Source organism: Harpia harpyja, chromosome 9 (assembly GCF_026419915.1).
Source record: "Harpia harpyja isolate bHarHar1 chromosome 9, bHarHar1 primary haplotype, whole genome shotgun sequence".
Taxonomy (NCBI): Eukaryota; Metazoa; Chordata; class Aves; order Accipitriformes; family Accipitridae; genus Harpia; species Harpia harpyja.
This window is the reverse complement of record NC_068948.1, coordinates 11,208,759-11,227,721: the sequence shown is the minus strand read 5'-3', so window position 1 is coordinate 11,227,721 and position 18,963 is coordinate 11,208,759. Positions and strand designations below refer to the sequence as shown.

The window sequence follows — 18,963 nt, the reverse complement described above, 5'->3', positions numbered from 1 at the left end:
ATTTGGAGTAACTCAACACCAGCAAGCTTTCCTTTCCCAAATTACTGTGCTGCTTCTGAATTCTCAACACTTGCCACAGAACATGTCTACAACATTCTCTTGATACTAGACTTCATCAAAAAAGAGAAAAAAAAAGCCCTGCAAATGTTTTCTTAGTTGCATTAAATATACTAATCCTAACCCACTCATATAAAGTTGCTACTATTAGCACATATTTCCACATGTAAACTATTCACTACTTCATATTTAATAAGTATATTACCATACTATTTCTTTGTGACCAAAATTAAAACCTAACCCAATATTTACTAATATTTATTCTCTTCAGTACACGGTAGAAGCTTTATCTATCTTAATGTCTGCCTTCTCCCCCAACTCATTCATTGAAAGTCTCCTATTTAAAAAACTATTAAGTATTCTGAAATGATGAAAATTTCATTTCCAAAAATAGGAAACAGGAGTACGTATCAGAAAAACTGACATCAGCATGTACACTTACTGTCTCATGACAGTTGCAGCCACGAGCTTTTTTGTCGTCTAGCTAATACAGAGATTCATGTCTCCGTACCACAACTCCTGCATCCTGAGAACAAACTTTCCAAATGCTTTATGGGCTTACTGTATTTGAGTAGCAGCAGATTCATCACTGAACAGCTGGAGTTTTGCCCAGCAAAACAAACTATATTCTATACTGAAGCGAGGGACATGATGATTAGGCTTTTCATATCCCTCTCATGTTGTAAATTATGGAATTATCAGAAAACTGTAATCATGAAAATGTTAAACTAAGGAGAATGTATTTTTACAGCAAATGAACATAATTATGTTTACCATATTTGGGCCCAAAGTTGGCTGGCAATTCAGTCTGTATATAGACAGCAATATCTGATTCACTGTCACAGGATATGAATAAACCAGAGCAATCCAGTGTGAGTAACAGTCTCCCTCCTATAACAAAACCAAACACTAGTGTGTACATAATAGTCCAAAAGCATCATATAATACTACTGTAAATAGCAATTACATAAATAGTAGTAGTTGAATAGTTTTTAACCTTAATTCTAAAAATCATTCTTGAACTAGATCTTTGTAACAGGAGACTTCTGGAACTGCCAAAATGCTTTATTTCTAACAAATCTACGGGTTTTAATATATTAGATTATGTACAACTAATTCCTATAGCTGATGAAGGAACAGAGGTGACAAGTAATTTGAGATCATAAAGACTAAAAAAGTAGAAACGGTAGCATGCATACTTCATAACCTTCCCTCACTTTTTCCTAACCAAAAAAGCTGCTTTTGTGTCATGGGCATAGCGTTCCCCTCCTCATTAAGACCAGAATTTATAAGTCTTAATTAAATACAGATGAGATTTTTAAAAAAGCATTAACTCATCCTGCATAGTTGGGGTCAAAACATGATTGGTTATAAGATCAAATGTAGCATACTTCCAGTTTATAATCTCTAATACAAATCAAAAGGGAAAAATATAGCCAAATTTTGCCAACTATAACCTTTCCACCTTAAGAACACCCAAAGCTTAGCACTTATCTAGTTTTTCTGCCTGCTTTACACAGCAGACAACTAAAAAAAATCCTGCCCCGAGTTGCTCAATCTTCTGCAAATACCATTAACAATTGGTTCAAACAGAAGTTAAGCACCAGAGACAAAAGGATTCTCTCCTCTTGCCCTTTTTCAACAAGCCCCTGTGTTCCAGCAAGTATCACCCCACCTTCACCACAATGGCAACAGCTTGCATCTTTGAGACTGTAGCATCTAGTGCCTTCTATTAGCTGCTTCAGTAATCCTGCTTTCTATTTCAGTCCACAGAATAATTTGTTGCCTTTTATCCACACAATATAAATGCCAAAATAGGCCACAGGTCAACTTAAAATCAAAAAGCTGCAGACTGAAGGCTGAGGAATGCTAGAGCAATCCTAGGTCTTCTCCATCCACTCCTTACAATGACACAGACATAAGAAATTTCTGGTTTTAAAAGCAATTAGTTACTTGGTTTTGGATTTTTTATGTTCTTCCTAGGAAGACTAGCTTGCTGAAAGTTATTTTCCTTTTTATTAAGAAAAGCTAAAAATATTTTAATATTTTAACAGACTATTGTTTTCCTGCTTCTTTAAAAACAGAGTTAACTCTTAATAATGAAGTTTAGTTTCTTTCAATACAAATAAATTTATATGCTTGGAAAATAAATCTCATTTCTTATATCTAGTGTAGACGCTACCAAGGAATATAAATAACTTCACACAAGAGCTACTTGCTAACAAATGCATACATGGAATTCTGCCGGCACGTCTCAGCAGCACGCATAGCTTTTCTAGCTTCCGGCTTTAAGCTGCTACATTAAGTATATGGCATGGAAAGGCATACAACAGTCAAACTGATGTTCAGATAAATACTGATGCGATTTGACTGATGTAATGTGATTTTTCCTTTTAAAAAAATGCATTGTTCTTAGGTTAAAAATTATTCCCCAAAGAGCTCTCCAAGTATTTCCCAATAAAATTATCAATTGTAAATAATTATGAATCCTAGTTTACAACATAAAGTACAGTCAGTCCACCTTACCATGTCCTGAAAGTAGCAGTACTGATAGTTTTATATAAACAACTAAGCCCTCAGTCACAGGCATGATCTGTCACCAGGTTATGTGCCAAAATTTCTGCACTGAGTTGTGCAAGAAATATTTTGCCCAGCAGAGGATACAATGGGATATTTATGCTGGTATAATACATCTTGAAAGCAAAACAGATGTAATGTTTTAATCCATAAAACAAATTACCACGATGTGATTGATCTATTCAGTATAAATCAAACATCCATAAGCAAACCCGAAGACCTAAGCTTAAACTTTTATTATTTTAGATGTTTCGGAAAACTCACATGTGTCTTCTCCCCTGAAGCTCCAAGATATCACACACATGCATCAGTGGAAGACCCTAACTTCATGCCTAATAAAGTACAGGCACTGTTATCTCCCAATATTCATTAACAGAGCTGAATTTTGTTCACAAATGAAGACTGGAAAGAAACATTTATAATTTTAAGTGGTGTCTTCTGATGTGTCAATTATACTTACAAATTATTATCAACATGAAAGACATGGCTTACATTAAATGCTGTTTAGGCGATTTAAGCCATGCTGACACTCCTTCCCCATAACTTATGTTGACAAAGGGCTTTCTGCTGCAGAAATTGCGACACAGTAAAGCTCTGCCAGCCATAAGACACTGCAAAGATGACAAATACATTTAAGCAATGTTTCAATACCAGCTGATGCATTTATTACAGATCTGGCCAGAGCCCTTTCAAACCTATTTCCTAAGTATTAGATTTAGAAAAAGCAACCTTTTCGCCACCAGGACTGTTTGTGCAGAGGGCACGCTGACAGCCAGAACCACCCCACTGGTACCAAGCACTGCCCATGACTAATCTGGCACCAGTAAGCGATGGTAAGGAAAAGGCTACAATACACAACACTAAGCGTTAAGGCGATGCCTGGCAATTTCTACTTTATATATTACTACAAAACCCCCAGGCACCATTTTTAGCCACTGTTGGATTTCCTCCCTTCTCCCCATCCCCCAACCAGGCTCCAAACCTTGAAGTAACCTTGTTCTGTTCCCCCCCCCCAGAGACAGCGCCATGCCTGAAACATAACCTCTAATCTTATTTTCTATTTCTAGCATACAATTCACGACCCTTATCCCAATTTTTTAAATTAAATATCCTCCATGTTGCAGACTCTGCTTCCTATACTCAGGATAGCGTACAGAGTACGTCAGAATTTATAACCATATGTTTATTGTTGAGGACAATTTTACATTACTTTTTAGAGCATTAGAAACATACAGTATTTACGCAACATAGGTTTAAAAGCCTTCTCTGAAAAAGAGGTTTTCAATACCACCGTCAGTACTCCACTGCAATGAAAACAGCTTTATTTGTTAGGTTTCGATAAAGACCTTAAAATAGAACAGATCTGCACTTCAGGGCATTTTGCAAAGCAAAGCATTAAATTCCAGCTATTATTGATACTTGGAGAATATCTGTGGACATTAAGCTGAAGTCTTACAAATTACAGGGGTTTATTACAAAGGAAGTCTTCTCATCTGACACCACCTATTTATAAGAAGGACTTTGCTTAAACTTGCTTGGTTTCTTGCAACAACAAAGTGTGTAGTTTGTTTGCCATCAATTCTGTAATATTTCTTACACAAAAAAATTAAAATAAAAATAGCCTACTGGATCAGATGTCCATGTAGGCCACAATGGCAGTGGTCAAAATGTATACTTTTAATGAATTAGCCTCCTTCATATTTTTATCAATTATATCCAATTTGTACAGTTGCTAGGGCAAAATGTTCCTCCATGCACAAATTCTCCCACAAAAGCACTTTGATACAGAACAGCTTTCTGAAGAACGAAAAACTATTTTTCTGTCTCCAAAGTGCTGAAAAACAAGAAGTTTCCAGGATGCATCCCAAGCCTGGAGGTTGCAGTCTTGACACAGCCATGCCCTCTCAGAGCTGCAGAGAGTTACAAGTACACATCTGCATTTTCATCAGCCACATGCTAACGCTCTTCTGCCTACCCCAAAATAAGCTATTTCAGTCACAGAAAACACATCCCCACGGAGCATGGAAGGAACGTCTGTTACTGTTCAGCTGGCTGTGCGCTCACCCTGTAGAGATTAACTGATTTGGTCACTGTGCATTAGTGAATACCTTCGCTTACACACAGTGAAAGTTAAAAAAAAAAAAATTCCATGTACCCACATAACAAAATATTTATAATGCTTATACCAAGCTAGCAGCTAGCCTTTCAAAACAAGGCCAACTATATTGATATGACTTTCTGTTGATTAAACAGAAAATTAGTCAGCCTAGGATGCTAATAGCAAAGAAATTGCCCCTAGTAATTCACAAAATTACTTTCTGAATTCTATTTTAGACATAATCAGTTATGGGACAACTTGACCACACAAGCAAAATTAGGAAAGAAGGAATAATCCTTGTACTAAGACATGAAGTATTACGACGTGTTTTGTTAAATTTATATGTATCTTATCAACATGTTTTACAATAAATATGGTTTGTTTTGCATTGGTCTGCACAGGCAGTTCTAGTAAATACCATTAGTTTGTTCTACTTTCTCCCTCCCACTCCTTCAGCTTCCATCCTATTCTCAGCAGGGCATCGTTTGAATTTATTGGTAGTTCCACAGAAATTGAACTGTGCAAGTGGGAGGACAGCCTCTAGGAATAAAAGCAGATGAGTGAACATAAATCAGGCTAGAGAAAAACAAGTGTGAGAATTTTTTAAGGTAGCAGAGCTGGATTTTGAAATGGACTGGAAAACCATAAATACAGAAATTGTGAAGTCAAGAGTTCTCATCAACATACTTATCAGATCAATTTATACTATGAAGCAAAAGTTAGCAAGATAACAGGAGCAGTGCAATCAGGAGTAGCCTGACATGAGATTGATTCCTAGGTGGCTACTGGGGTAGTTCACAATACTTTCTTTCTGTACTTTAAAAAAAAATAAATAAAATTACCGTGTCAACATAAATGATAATTGCAAGTCAGGACTGCCTTTCCTTCAGCAAAAAAAGGATGCTATAAAAACATATTTTGAATGGTAACTTCATTGAGTCTTAAGGGTCAATGTTTAAAAGCTTCTCCACCCCACCCCAAAATGAGGACTAGAAACATCTTAAACAACCACACTGAGATTCTCATGTCAATGAATGACAGCCACAAAAATTTATCATAGCACTAGGAAAATATTTGCAAGCATGTTTTCAAAAGGATACAGTTATTCAAGTGGAAAAAGAGTATCACAGCACCACTGTCCAACAACCCAACTATTTCAAAATATTAAATTCATTAAGCGTTTTATTACTGTGGTCTCCATAAAATACATAATTAAAGAACTAATATAATATTGCTTGTTGATGTAAATATAATTTTAAAAATGTTTTCCCACAGTCTCTGCTTTTAGTATGGAAGTTACAGGAGAACTTGTTCTAAAGTCCTCACTGAGGACAGTATTAAGAAGGTCTTTACTTTTTCCAAACTGTTTCCACTCCCATCTTTCATAAGCTTGTGGGAACACAGTATAGGTGGTTTTACTGCATTTATTAACATTCTTCACTAGTCATAAAGAATGAAAACCAAGTAGGTACCAAAGTAAATCCATACTTGACACCATTTTAAAATCCTCGCTTCCTTGGGAAAGGGCTCCTGGAGTACAATCACTGATGCAGCCTGGAGATGCACGATAATTCATGCCTTACTTCTGGATAAAGCATGCACTAAACATTCTGCTAAGTCAAAACAACCCTTTTAACATACAATAGTTTATATGAAACATTCAAATTACTCAATGAGCATCTGAAAAAACATTTAAGCTCACTGAAAATGTAGGGATTTTTTTAAAGTTTCTGAAAGGAAATCCGAGAAGGATTTCTGAAAAATAAAGCCTTCCGCTTACAGCCCACCAGCATCATTAGGTGAAGTCATCATAGTGCTAACAGCAATACTGTTACTACTGCCATCAGCACTGAAGCTTAAAGAAATGAACGCTGATCATCATAATGGCTGATTGTTTTGTTTGGTATTTAACAATACAGTTATTAAATTAATTTTTAAAAATTAATTGGACAATTCGATTTTAAATATTAAGTACATTAACATGATCTACAAGAATATTACCATGATCTAGTAAACATTATATTTAAGATAAAATTAGTGGCCAAAATAGACAACATGTGCCTTCTGACTCTCTGCTACCTACCATGAACTTCCACAATACATCTGATCCAGCCCACATGGAGCTAGCTTGGGGAGCCTGTAGCCTGCTACGAAACCCACCTTCCCACAAGAAGCCAGACACTGCTGTCATCAACACCTCTCAAGAACCACAGCCAGGGATCTTCTGTTTGAACACTGATCTCGTCTAAGACATTCCTACATATTCACCACTTCTGAGTTCTTCCAACCCCAGTGGAACCGTCACACAGTGGCTATGGCTCAGCCAGACTGATTTTGGACAAAACTCAATGCCCACTACTACTCCATAATGAATATTATGGAAACAACTCCATCCACACGTCTCAGGAGAAGGCAAGCAAAATTATTACTTAGGCAAAAAGTTCAACTCACATCTGCTTTAAGATAAACAACATAGTAATAGACACCCACAGAACAATTAACTGTTTGGAAAGAACCCTGCTGCTAGACCCTAAGATCTAAGGCTCAAACTTCCACTGCAGTTCTTCACTATATTCTCCATTTACAGATAATACATCTTCTTCCACATTTTTTCCCCATTAGGCAAGCTCTGACAAAAACCTGAACTTGTGTGTGCTCTGCTCGCTCCTGAATTACTGATGGCAGCAAAAAGTGCAAATCACTACTGCACAATCAAACAAAACAGCTAACATGCTTTTGCAGGAAGGATTTCCATCCATTCCTGTTCTCCAAAGCATTACATCGAAAAATAAAACTAGAAAACTGTTTTCCTACTGCTACTAATACTCCTTCCTTCCAAGGCTCTGTAAGGATCTTGCTCTATTTCTAGACTTATTCTGTTAGGCAATTACTACTTCTATATTCTGCATAAGCCTACGATATGTATCTGTAGAAATCTCTCAGGGAATACTACAATGAATAAACACAGGCATGCTACATTTATTTTTTGCATCTTCTTTTCAAAAAAGCTATTATAATACCAAGTCTGTAGTCACCTGCAATTTTTGAACACTAAAAATATATCTTACTTTCTTACTTTCAGTTCAAGAACATTGCTCCTATTTTCAATTTCTTTTTCCTACTTTTAGATTCACTCCAGCAAGCTTAAAACACACAGTATTATAGATACATCCTTACTACACATCAAGGTATTTATGTATTTGGTTTTATCCACAATACAAAATACGTATTTCCTGCATACACTTAACAATACTTGTTATATGCCTATTACATTATATATGTTCTCCTTTATTCAGGGATTTGAATTTCAATGAGTCATTTTATTAAAATTTCCATTCTAGAAATAATTACCTTCCTTCAAAGTGTCCAGTAACACTATGCAGCTGGAGCAGACCAGACCACTTTTTACATTTATCATTTTGTTAGGAACAATGTGTGCTACAGTCAGAACTAGGACTAATCACAATCAGAGTATTATTTGCTATACCAAGGGATTTTTATCCTCAACTACTACTCATGTATTGCTGTGCAGCAGGAGAGTTTAAACAGTGCTTCAGCTGCACAGACACTAACACACCAAACTGAGTTTAGAACAACAGGAAATCTTTCACATTTTCAGCATGGCAGATTCCTCTTCCCATCTTTCGGCTAACATTCCAATCCTCGCTGTGTAATACATACAAACAGGAGAGTTTTATATATGAATTAAAGTGAAAAGTGGGAAAAAAGCAGTAAAAGTAGGGGAAAAAGCAGTAAAAGTAGGGGAAAAAGCAGTAAAAGTAGGGGAAAAAGCAGTAAAAGTAGGGGAAAAAATAATCACAGTGAGAAAAGAAAAGGAGAGTGACTGAATTCAGCAGCATAAGAAAATTAGATGATTGTGGGCTTGGCAAGAAATTGACAGTTTTCTTTACAGTGTATCAATATAATGATATTCAAAATTGAGATTAAACTATATTTTAGGGCTCTCAAATGCTATTAGTAAGGCATTCTGCTGCTTTTTGAGTTGCTGTATGCGTATCAGCAAATAATTTTAAACAGTATAGCCACTTGTAAAATGGAGTCTTATCTCCTCTTACAGCTAACGTATTATTCTCTGCCTGGAATAGAAAATTCTTCCATGAACTGCTCTTCACATGTTTCAGGTGATTATGCTGGCATTTCTTTGCTTCTGAAGTTGAAACACAGACTCCACTCACACTGACATTTGTCCATATTTTGGACAGGACAGTGGATTTTATTGGTCAGAAGTAGTACTTAGTTCACTACTAATGAAAACAATTTCAATGTTATATTAAGCAATCTATAGTAGTAAGCTCCTAGAAGATAACTACTCAAGAAAAAACGTCAGTGAAAAAAATCTTGTGGCATCTAAGTTTTTACTATATGCCAATACTGTAAAAATCTGAGTATCTTATCTCCTTTTGTGTCAGATTTAAGCTTGTTACTTGTAAATGAACAGAAAGGTTTTTACCTAATTATTTGTTAATTCTAAAATATTACATTGAGTAATCTCAATGATTACTCATTGAGTTTATGACTATGTGAAGTTGCTTTGCTATCTTTCTTACCATAGTCTTCAGTATGAAGGTATTTAACAAGAAACCAAAACCTTTGAACAGAGAAAAGAAAACAAACAAGAAAAGAAGCAAGCAGGAGATGCATTCCAGTGTAAGCGCAAGTAAGCCACAAGTACCTGCCACACAACCTACAGCTTACCACCAGTCCAAGCTGAGGCAATACCTGCCATATGGAAGAAACTAAGTAGCAGTTTTAGAAAAAAATAATTTCACCAGAGAAAACAAAAAATAATTCTTCCCTTCACATCAACTACAAAGCATGAATTTCAAAGTATTACTTCTTAAAATGTTGGTTCTTACCTAAAAGATACAGAAGGTCTTATCAGTGCTGGAATACACAATGGTTCTAAGACAAGGGTATCTTGCATTTGAGGACACATACTGGTGTATGTAAGTCACCTTGTCAAATGCTTCCCTCTCACAGATATTCTACAGCTGCAATTACTATTCCCTGCTTTTTTCAGAATATATTAAGTGGGTCTTCTGACATGACCAGGTTTGGACTATTTCAGCTGGAGTACTGTCCCTCACAACACCATCTTTCGGCCAAAATGCTATCTGCCTGTGATAGTGTAAGGTAAGTGAAAGCCAATGAACTATAGGTCTTAAGTCAATGGTGTGATGTAAAAGAAGAAAAGAAACCCCTCACAACACAAACCTTTAGACACAGCTAAGTAAGGGATAAGAAGTCCACTAAGTCAACAGTGCTTTGAGGTGCGATCAGGTTTTTCACATGCTACCAAGCACTATAATCAATATTCACGCATACCTACTTGCATAATATTTGCTCCAAGTCTACTGTTCCAAATTACACCAGTTTAACTTTGCTCACATTAGGATTCATAGTAGAGAAAAATATTTAGCATAGACATAGCATGCAAGATGCCCTGCATTCATATTATAATTTATTCCTCAACATACTGAACAACTGGATCAAAATACAGCATACCTTCCTATCTACGCTTGTAATTATGAGGACTGTATCACTTACAAAACCTTAAGTTAAAAGGAAATGGAGCATAATTATGTAGCATAGAAAAATTCATAAACTATATTTACCCTTGTTTTTCTTGATATATGATTTAATGTGCAGTGAAAAACCACCAACACAGCAGAGATGAGCAACTCATGCTCCAGAACAGATTATATCAAATAGCATATGCAAGGAAGACACAATATATTATTTCCCTGAAACCACAAGAATTTTTGAAAAGAAACTGCCTCATCTGTGCTAAAATAATTTCAGAACAAAACACAAATACAACTTTTTAGCAGAAAGTCACTGACTGAAATACATAATTTTCTCCTGTTTCAGGATGCAACTTAAAAGATCAGGAACAACATACTGTATCAGAGGAAAGCATCCACTGACTGCACTGCGAAGCTGAAAAAGCCCATAAAAATGTGAATGTCTCAGGAAAAAGAACAAACAAACGACAGCTTAATGTCAAGTCAATTTTTATCAGTCATATTAGCAGTTGTCTTCTCCATCTATCACAATGCACAAAGTTGAGGGCCATGAAGGCCTTTCAAGTGGAACAAACACATAGCAAAAGGTGTTGAAACACAAGAGAAGGCAGAGTCTAGACAGACATTTTCCATGAATAGTAGTCCCCCAAAGTGCAAGGGATGGAGAATTACACATTAAAACACAGAACAATGAATAACAGAGCAAGGTCAGGCGATTCTGAAGAGACCAACAGCAACATGCTAATCTACAGATATTTCCTCAGGAACTGACTTGAGAAGTTTAGTTTAAAAAACACACTAAATTGTCAGAAAAAAACCACCTCAAAGTCTTGCACAAGCAACAAACTCTGTGCAGCTTTTTAAGAACAAATTAAACTTAATATATTGTACCTTTAAATCCAGAGGAGCTATTCAACCATGAACTCGGATATCTGCAAGCCACAGCAATTCACACACCCAGTATTCAGTCCAACAACATGTCCGATTAAAGCATACTCTTCAGAAAAGCATCCAGAATCAGACACCATGAAAGGTTTTGGAGTAGTAACTCTCTGACACCTGACCCACAATAACTTAAACAGCGTTAGAGATTCAGTGATAAAAACACCTCCTGATGCGTGAAAGACAGCATCTATGATTCGAAAGGGACCTCTGCAGCCCTCATGGTCACCATGATACAGAAGGAGAAGGCAGGGTGAGAGAAGAGCTAAAATTTTTTAACACATGCTCAGGGGAAACATAATTAAGAGGCAAATCATGGTCTCTTATTAATTTGTCTGACTGTATCAGACAATCCTAATCAAGCCTCCTAAAACCCAACTGTTCCAGAAACTAAAATGGAAAAAAGAAAAACTCTTTTCCTGCTGTGTCTTCAAAGGAAGAAAATGCATTTTTCCCAAAAAACATTTCCCTAAATCTTGTGTGTCAACTGCAGATTTACTCTATCATACCAATCTATCACCACAAAAATGTAGCATTCCTATATAAAAACAAAAAATGTATCATTAGTGGTTTTCAACAGATTTCATGTCCAGCAACATCTGCAGAGCAATAGATTTCACTTAACCAGACCAGGATCTTTTCTAACCACAAAACCAAGCAACAGATTAATTTCAAAATAGCACACATCAGATGTACCACTTTTCCACACAGATAAAGCAATACGTGCACTTGACCAAAGACTGCCAAACTAGACCATATGCTGTCCCATGACCCAAATTACTATGTCAGTTTTAAGACCAAATATTATATGAAAGATAACATCTAAATTAGGGTTGATAACTCGGATCTGTAGAATACCTTTGCTAAGACAACTTGTGAACAAACCTATGTTAAATTCATGGTCAAATTTTATATAAAAGTTTGCTAATTACCAAAGTTACTTTGTAATAACTTGTCTAAAAAACTTTACAATACTCACTCCTCTTTGGACTTGAAATGAGGTCAAAGTGCTGAATTTGACATCACAATCTGTTGCCCTGGAAATTATTGCAATGTTTAGACAAAGAAGTTTATTATGAGATCTAATAGGATTGCTTGAGAGAAAATGTTTTCATTCTCTTCCTGAAAGCAACACAAGACAGCCAGAAAAACTGGAAGCTCTTTGAGTAAGGACTCTTCCAATGTTTTAATACAGAACAAAGCATATTCCCAATAACAGTGTAAGTGCTCTTTTTTTCCAGGGTTTTTTCCTAATAATTGGCATTTCCTTCCAGCACCCCATACAGTTTTCATCAGCATGGAAGTCTCTTAAGAAAAATATGCCACAAAATTAAAAGTCCACTTGCATTAATTTAGGAAACTTAATTTTTAGTTAACCTACCCTGCTCTTCTGTACATAAACACCAGCAACTTCTCTTCAAAGATAGCTGAAACAGGAGTGCAAATTATAATACTACCAAAACTTTAACCTTGCTTGTATCATAACACTGGTAGAAAGACAGTGTATTTGTACTCCACTATGAGTTAGTGAAGTACACCCAGTTTGTTCTCTGTAGGTGAAGAATGTACAAGTATCCACTCCAACCTCTGCTTTCCTGCCGACAACAGTGGCAACCTGGCAGTCTTGATGATTTCATTTGCATTACTCTGAAGCGAACTCAGTAAAACAAAATTCCAATCACTACCAAATCTCACATATTTTTTCATTCTCTTTTGCTTTTTATTTAATAAATGAAAGGTTTTACCTTTTCAAAGTGATACATGCATATTTAGCAGTAGACCTTTTTTTCAGCACCATATTAAAGTTCTTGATTACATCATCTGCTTGTAAATGCTCATCTCATGTAGGAAAAGGGTATATCTTATTAGCTTATTTAAATATTTGCAAGCTGTGTTGCTCAGCCAAAACCCCACAAATATCTAACTACATCTTTGCTAAGAGGCTAAATAAAGTTTATTCTGGAGCTATGAAACATGCACTGATGAAGTTGGATTCTCTAACATATTTGCATAGTTTTAGTTAATACTATTCTACACCACCCAGCCTTCAACTCCTACTTGGACAAAGAATTGCAGACCTCTCAACAGCAGGCAATATTGCTATTCTTCCCTCCTGCCAAAAAAAAAAATCTCCTATCTTCAGGATCTTTCCATCTTTAACTAAACACAGGTGCCCTTAACAAATGATGAAAACCTGCAGTCATTTTTACCTTCATTTGACAAACGTGGTTTCTTCTGAGCATTTGGAGATGACAAACTCATTCTACCTATCTCAACAGGTAGGTTGAAGCTACCCTGCAAGATGCATGCAGAAGAACATAACAGTTCTGGAAGAATGAAATTTTTAGGTAGCCCCTTCCTCCTTCTACATAATACCATCCAGTGCAAGACTTGCAAATAGCATTCCGAGAAAAATTTTTAAATACTCAACAGAAAGAGATTACGTTCCCCAAATTTTTTGGAGTCTGGCATAGAATTACATTTACCCAAAGTGATCTTTCCCCTGTGATACTCAGTCTTCTACTCAACCTGTGAGGATGCAGACACAAGAAAAGTCTTTCAACAACAGGAAGAGTTTTTCTGTGTCTGTCCTTTCTAGTCACTACAGCTTTCACTGTTTTTCAGCACTTCTGTTGTATGCTGGGCCACATAAAAAGAATGTCTAGCTTCTTCAGGGTGAGACTGCCAGCTTCAAGTATTTTTAAGGAACTTTTAAAAACATTACCTTGTACTTAGACTCTTAGGAAGCAACACTTAAAAGATGTCCAGAATTTTCTGGAATGTGAGCTGTAGACATTCAGGTGCTTTATCTTTCTCTGGGGAAGCTCTTGTGCTTGGACTCAAACTGTTCTTCTAAGGCACAATCAGTCAAGTTCTGTAATCTGTACAGAAGAGCAGGAAGTTCAACTTTCATAAACAAAAAAAATACCTAGGAACATTGCTCTGAATATCCTGATATCAGACAGACCACATGGACATGCTTCAAAGGATCTAATTTTACCCCAGTAAATTCAGAGGAATTCCCAATACCATCCAGAAACTCACAAACTTACCAAGTTCTCACAGTGAGGTAATCTACTTGGGAAACTAAAAACACTCAGTTACTGACACGATTAAAGATGTATTTCATTGCTAGATAACTCTCACACAAATGAATCACACTATGGATGTCTGTGGAGAAGTGAAGAAAAAGGTCCATCACAGTCCCTTCTTCCTACTCTTCTCCTACCCTCTCCTCTACAACACATTCCATACACTGCTTCAAAGTTCCCAAAATACAGTGTGTTAGAATAAAGCACTAAAGAATCAAAGTTAAATATTATTATTTCTACCAAGGGAAACAAGCTTTCCCTTATATTCAGAAACTGTTTAAGTTAAGGAGTTTTGTTCCATTCCCAGATTGCAGAGTATACTGCACAGAGCCTGTGAGGAATTTTCTGTAATTGGACAGTACCATTTAAATGTCAACTTTGAGTGCACAACTAAACAAGAATCACACCTAAAATACTGTTATTAAACAACCAGTTGACATGTTCCCTAACTCCCTAACCAACACACATGTAGTGTCAGGAAACAACACAGATAGACTATTCAAACCTGAGGAGGAGTAGCTGACAAGGTGGTAGGGGATCTTCCTGTTGAAATTTTCCAAATAATCTGTCTTTTGCAATGCTACTATATAGAAACACCTATTAGAAAACATGAGCATCTGACAAGTACCCCACTGAAACATGACTAGATAAAACAAAACAAAAAGAGTCACATTGACCAAAAAACCCTAACCACTTGAAAAAGCAGAGAACTGTTAGAAAGCAAGAAACAAAAGACCACAAAGAAGGAATACAGCTATGTTGCAAGACAATGAAAATCTAGCTAGCCTAAAACAGAAAATATGTATCAGTCATTTCAAGGAGACAATTTTACTAAAAACATAAGCAGGAATTGGTCACAATTTAGGGAGGTACTGTAAAGATGTTTCTTCAGGAATTATTTTCTCTTATGTGACCCTAAGAGTAAAAATACACATGGTAAAAATGTATTTTAAAATAAAACACAGACAGCTACTTTACAGCAAAAACTTTTTAAAGGTTTTGTTTTGCTTTTTAGCTAATAGAGCAAAAATTCTGTCTACTAGTGCTATCATGGTCTCCTACGATGGCTTTCCTTAGAAGGGAGCGTATTTATTTCCTTCGTGAAAATATTTCTTCAAAGCAAGGCCCTAGAATATCCCACTTCAAACTTAAATTGTTTTAATAAAAAGTTGTAATAGGTGCTTGCCCCAATAAACTGCCGTATGTTATCGTTAGACTGAAGCCAATGTACCGCTGATGGTATGCAATACCACGGCTGGAAAAATGTCTGACTTGCTATAAGGGCTCTTGAATATGCCTGAAAGCCTCACAGAGCCTCAGTTATTCCCACCTCAGATACACCCATACTGATCTTCAATCACAGACATCTCAGAATTCCCCCAGCCGCACCTGGAGTACTTCACATTCCCCTTTTCAGCCCTTTTCTTTCATTCTTCACAGCTTAACCAGCATTTATAGACCCTCTATTCTGCTGTTTCCCAGACACACACACCCCTTTCTCTTGTACTCCAAGGCTGCTTCAACACGGGTCCCTGGAAGTCAGTTTGCCTCATGCAAAGTTTATGACCTTAATAGAACCACACAGACCAATCCCCCCAAACTTATCTTAAGTAATCAACACACTCATCTTCATTAATTACAGCAGAGTAAGACAAGATTGATATTTCAAGACCACAGCTCTCAAAAGAATTTGTCTTGTCACATTAGACCAAAGTGAAACACACCTCATTAACACCAATGTCATTTTTGAAGTTTCATAGAAAAAAATTATTATTTTTTTCTTTTTTTAATTACTGTTTTGGCAAAATTCAAGGACTGGACCAAAATGGTTTATTCACAGAACACTAGAAGACTGGGATCATATCAGACCAAATCAGCAATTAACCTGCAAAGCAGTATTTGTGAAATTAATGCCTCATAGTCTGCACACACACCTTAACAGTTTCTTCGGGGGCAGAAGGGATGAACGCCTAAACCCCTCCTGCCATAGAATTATCTTGAGGTACACAAACAGCAGAAGAGAAGAAACCACACAAAGCCAGAGGCACAACAAAACACAACTACTACTAACTGAGTTTGGAACCCATCTTTAACAAATTCTACTTAACTTTCAAAATATTTTTTCATCCTACCAGGCAGAACTTCAGATTTTACAGATATCAAGAAACAGCACCTTCTATGGTTTAGATCTGCAGTCCCCATATAAGCTTCCAGCATTGCTTTCAGCCACAATACGTACAAAATCTAAAGAGAACCCAGAATATGATACTGCCTGGAGAGCACAAGATTGCCTGTGGCATGTAACTAATAAATTGTTGTTACCCAAAGGCCAACAAAGGTTAAGAAACACTAATCCAGACGCATCACCAAGCTCCAGGAGGACCGGTGCGATTATAACGTAGATTTTGTCAAGCCTAGCAGAGCCAGTTCCCCTCTGAGCCAGCCCCAGCACGATGTTTTCTGATGAGGTTACCCATGCTGCTGGAAATGTCATCTTTCATGTATGATATAAAACCCCTTCTATAGCGAGTAACAATACCCTGGCATTGTTTGCAACACGTAGGGTGTTGCTCTGGCTAACATCCAATTCCAGTAATAATATTCTATCTACCTACAGTAACCACAAGCAGATATTCTTCATTTTCAGCCCCAAGTGGTTTTGCAATGCAGCGGCAAGCTCTTAAAGAATTGTCATACTTCACTGCAAGTTCCACATTTCACTGTGCATTTATCTGTCTGCACAGATCAGGCATTCCTCTAAAACTGTAGAAACACCTTGAGATTACTGGGAATAAAGGAGCTCTTTTCATATGGCACAATTAGTCATATCAGCAGTGATAGCTATTTTGAGCAGCACCCATTAATCACTATCATTAGCAGGATTTCTGGCGTACCAGCATTCAATGTACGAAGAACAAGTCTTTTCCTATTACAGTACTACTATATAAACAAAGCAGCAGCACAATTTCTCTTTACACAATCCTGTTTTGAGTAACGAGAGGCAAGTGGCAGCACTTAAACTACAGTCAATTCAGGGTATAATGGGAAGCTTACTTATAGGACAGCAAAACCAGTTGTTTTGCTGCAAAGGAAAACTGGCCATCATTTGTATGCTGCGGAAAAAGAGGTGTTGAAAAGTAATAAATAGTGGGAAGAAGTGGGGGAAAAAAGCTCTCAGGTTGGAGACAGCAGGAAAAAAAAACCACAGAAAAATAAGATTCAATTGATCAAATACAAGTTGATGCCTAAGACGTGGAAGAAGCCTAGACTTCTCTTTTAAACATTTGTAGCAGGTATTTTCGTATTACTTTGTATGAAGGATTATTTACTTGTTAATCAAATTTCAGAGTCTCAGTAGAGACTTTCAACTAGAAATAGATTCCTTGTATGCATTATTTCTAGATTCCTAACACCCCTGAGTAACTCCTGATTCAGAATGAGAAACACCAACAGAAGGATTTATGCCTTACGCTGACCTAGGAAGCAGTACCACAAGATGCATGGGAAGCAGTGGCTCTGTACTGCTTCCAGCCCAGTTCCTCACACCCCAAAGGTTCCACCAAGCACCAGAATCACGTATGTTGACCTGAAACACACCTTCTTCACAACCATAGATTAAATGCTTAGAAAGTCCTTCCTTCTAGGAGGGAAAGCACAGAACAGAAAAAGGAAGAAAATAAAACCTTGTGCAAGTCTTGAACTTGGAACAATAGCAATTCTTTACAGAAGAAGGGTCCAGCTTATCTTCTGTAGAAATGTTGCCTAGTAGAAAGCTCCAGCCAAGTGCAAAATCACGTTGATACCCATGATACACAAATAGCACCTGTGTACATACCAGGATCGGATCGGCCAACACTCCTGATCCCATGAGCTGCATACCAAAACCTTCGTGTGGCTGGGAGCTACACGACAGGTACCATGTACCTCAGAGAGGCGAGGGGAGCATACCGCAGGAGCTTCAGTCACCCACAGAAAACAACAGTTCCTCAAGAGCACCACTGCCCCTTTGCAAGACAGCACTGGGCTGAGAACACACAAACGTCAAGGAACAATAGCCTTCAAATCCACAGCAACCGTTTCCCCAACCTCTAGATTTGAGATTACCCAACAGCCACACCGGCGGTTACAAGGTGCAGTGCCATTTTGGGAACCAAGCCTCAGCCTTTTGCCAGCTGTGTGTGCCTCTCGAGCCACGGGCTGACCGACTCTGAAAAGCCAAGCAGTTAGTTTATTGTGGCTACACACAACTGATGTACACCACTCTTCAAGACACCCAGACATCTGTTCCTCTATAAAACCCATAATGACAATAATAATGGCTGATTTACACCTGTAACAAGGTTTATAATCTCACGTAAAACAAACAAGATCTTTCAACTTCTATCAAATTTCTAAGCCAACATGCACCTGACAAACATATACCTGCACCATTTCCTCTCCATTCAAATGATAAAACCCCTCAAGCAGGGAGAAGCAAAGGAGAATTAGTAAAGTTTTAAGGTACAGCCCAAAATGAGTTATCTTCTTCTGCTCGCAGTTGCCATATGCATACCACATACTAAACGTACGGCTGGATAACAACAGACAGCACTTTCAGTTATAGCATCAGGTGAAAAATCCGTACAAGCACAGCCCACTGCAGCGGCCGCCA

The 18,963-nt window shown here is 37.2% G+C and overlaps 1 protein-coding gene across 2 annotated transcripts in view; it reads right to left on the bottom strand.

The window, feature by feature from the left end:
* GARRE1 (granule associated Rac and RHOG effector 1) overlaps nucleotides 1–18,963 on the bottom strand; it is a 62,869-nt gene that overhangs the window by 42,904 nt on the left and 1,002 nt on the right. The gene's annotated exons all lie outside the window — the stretch shown is intronic.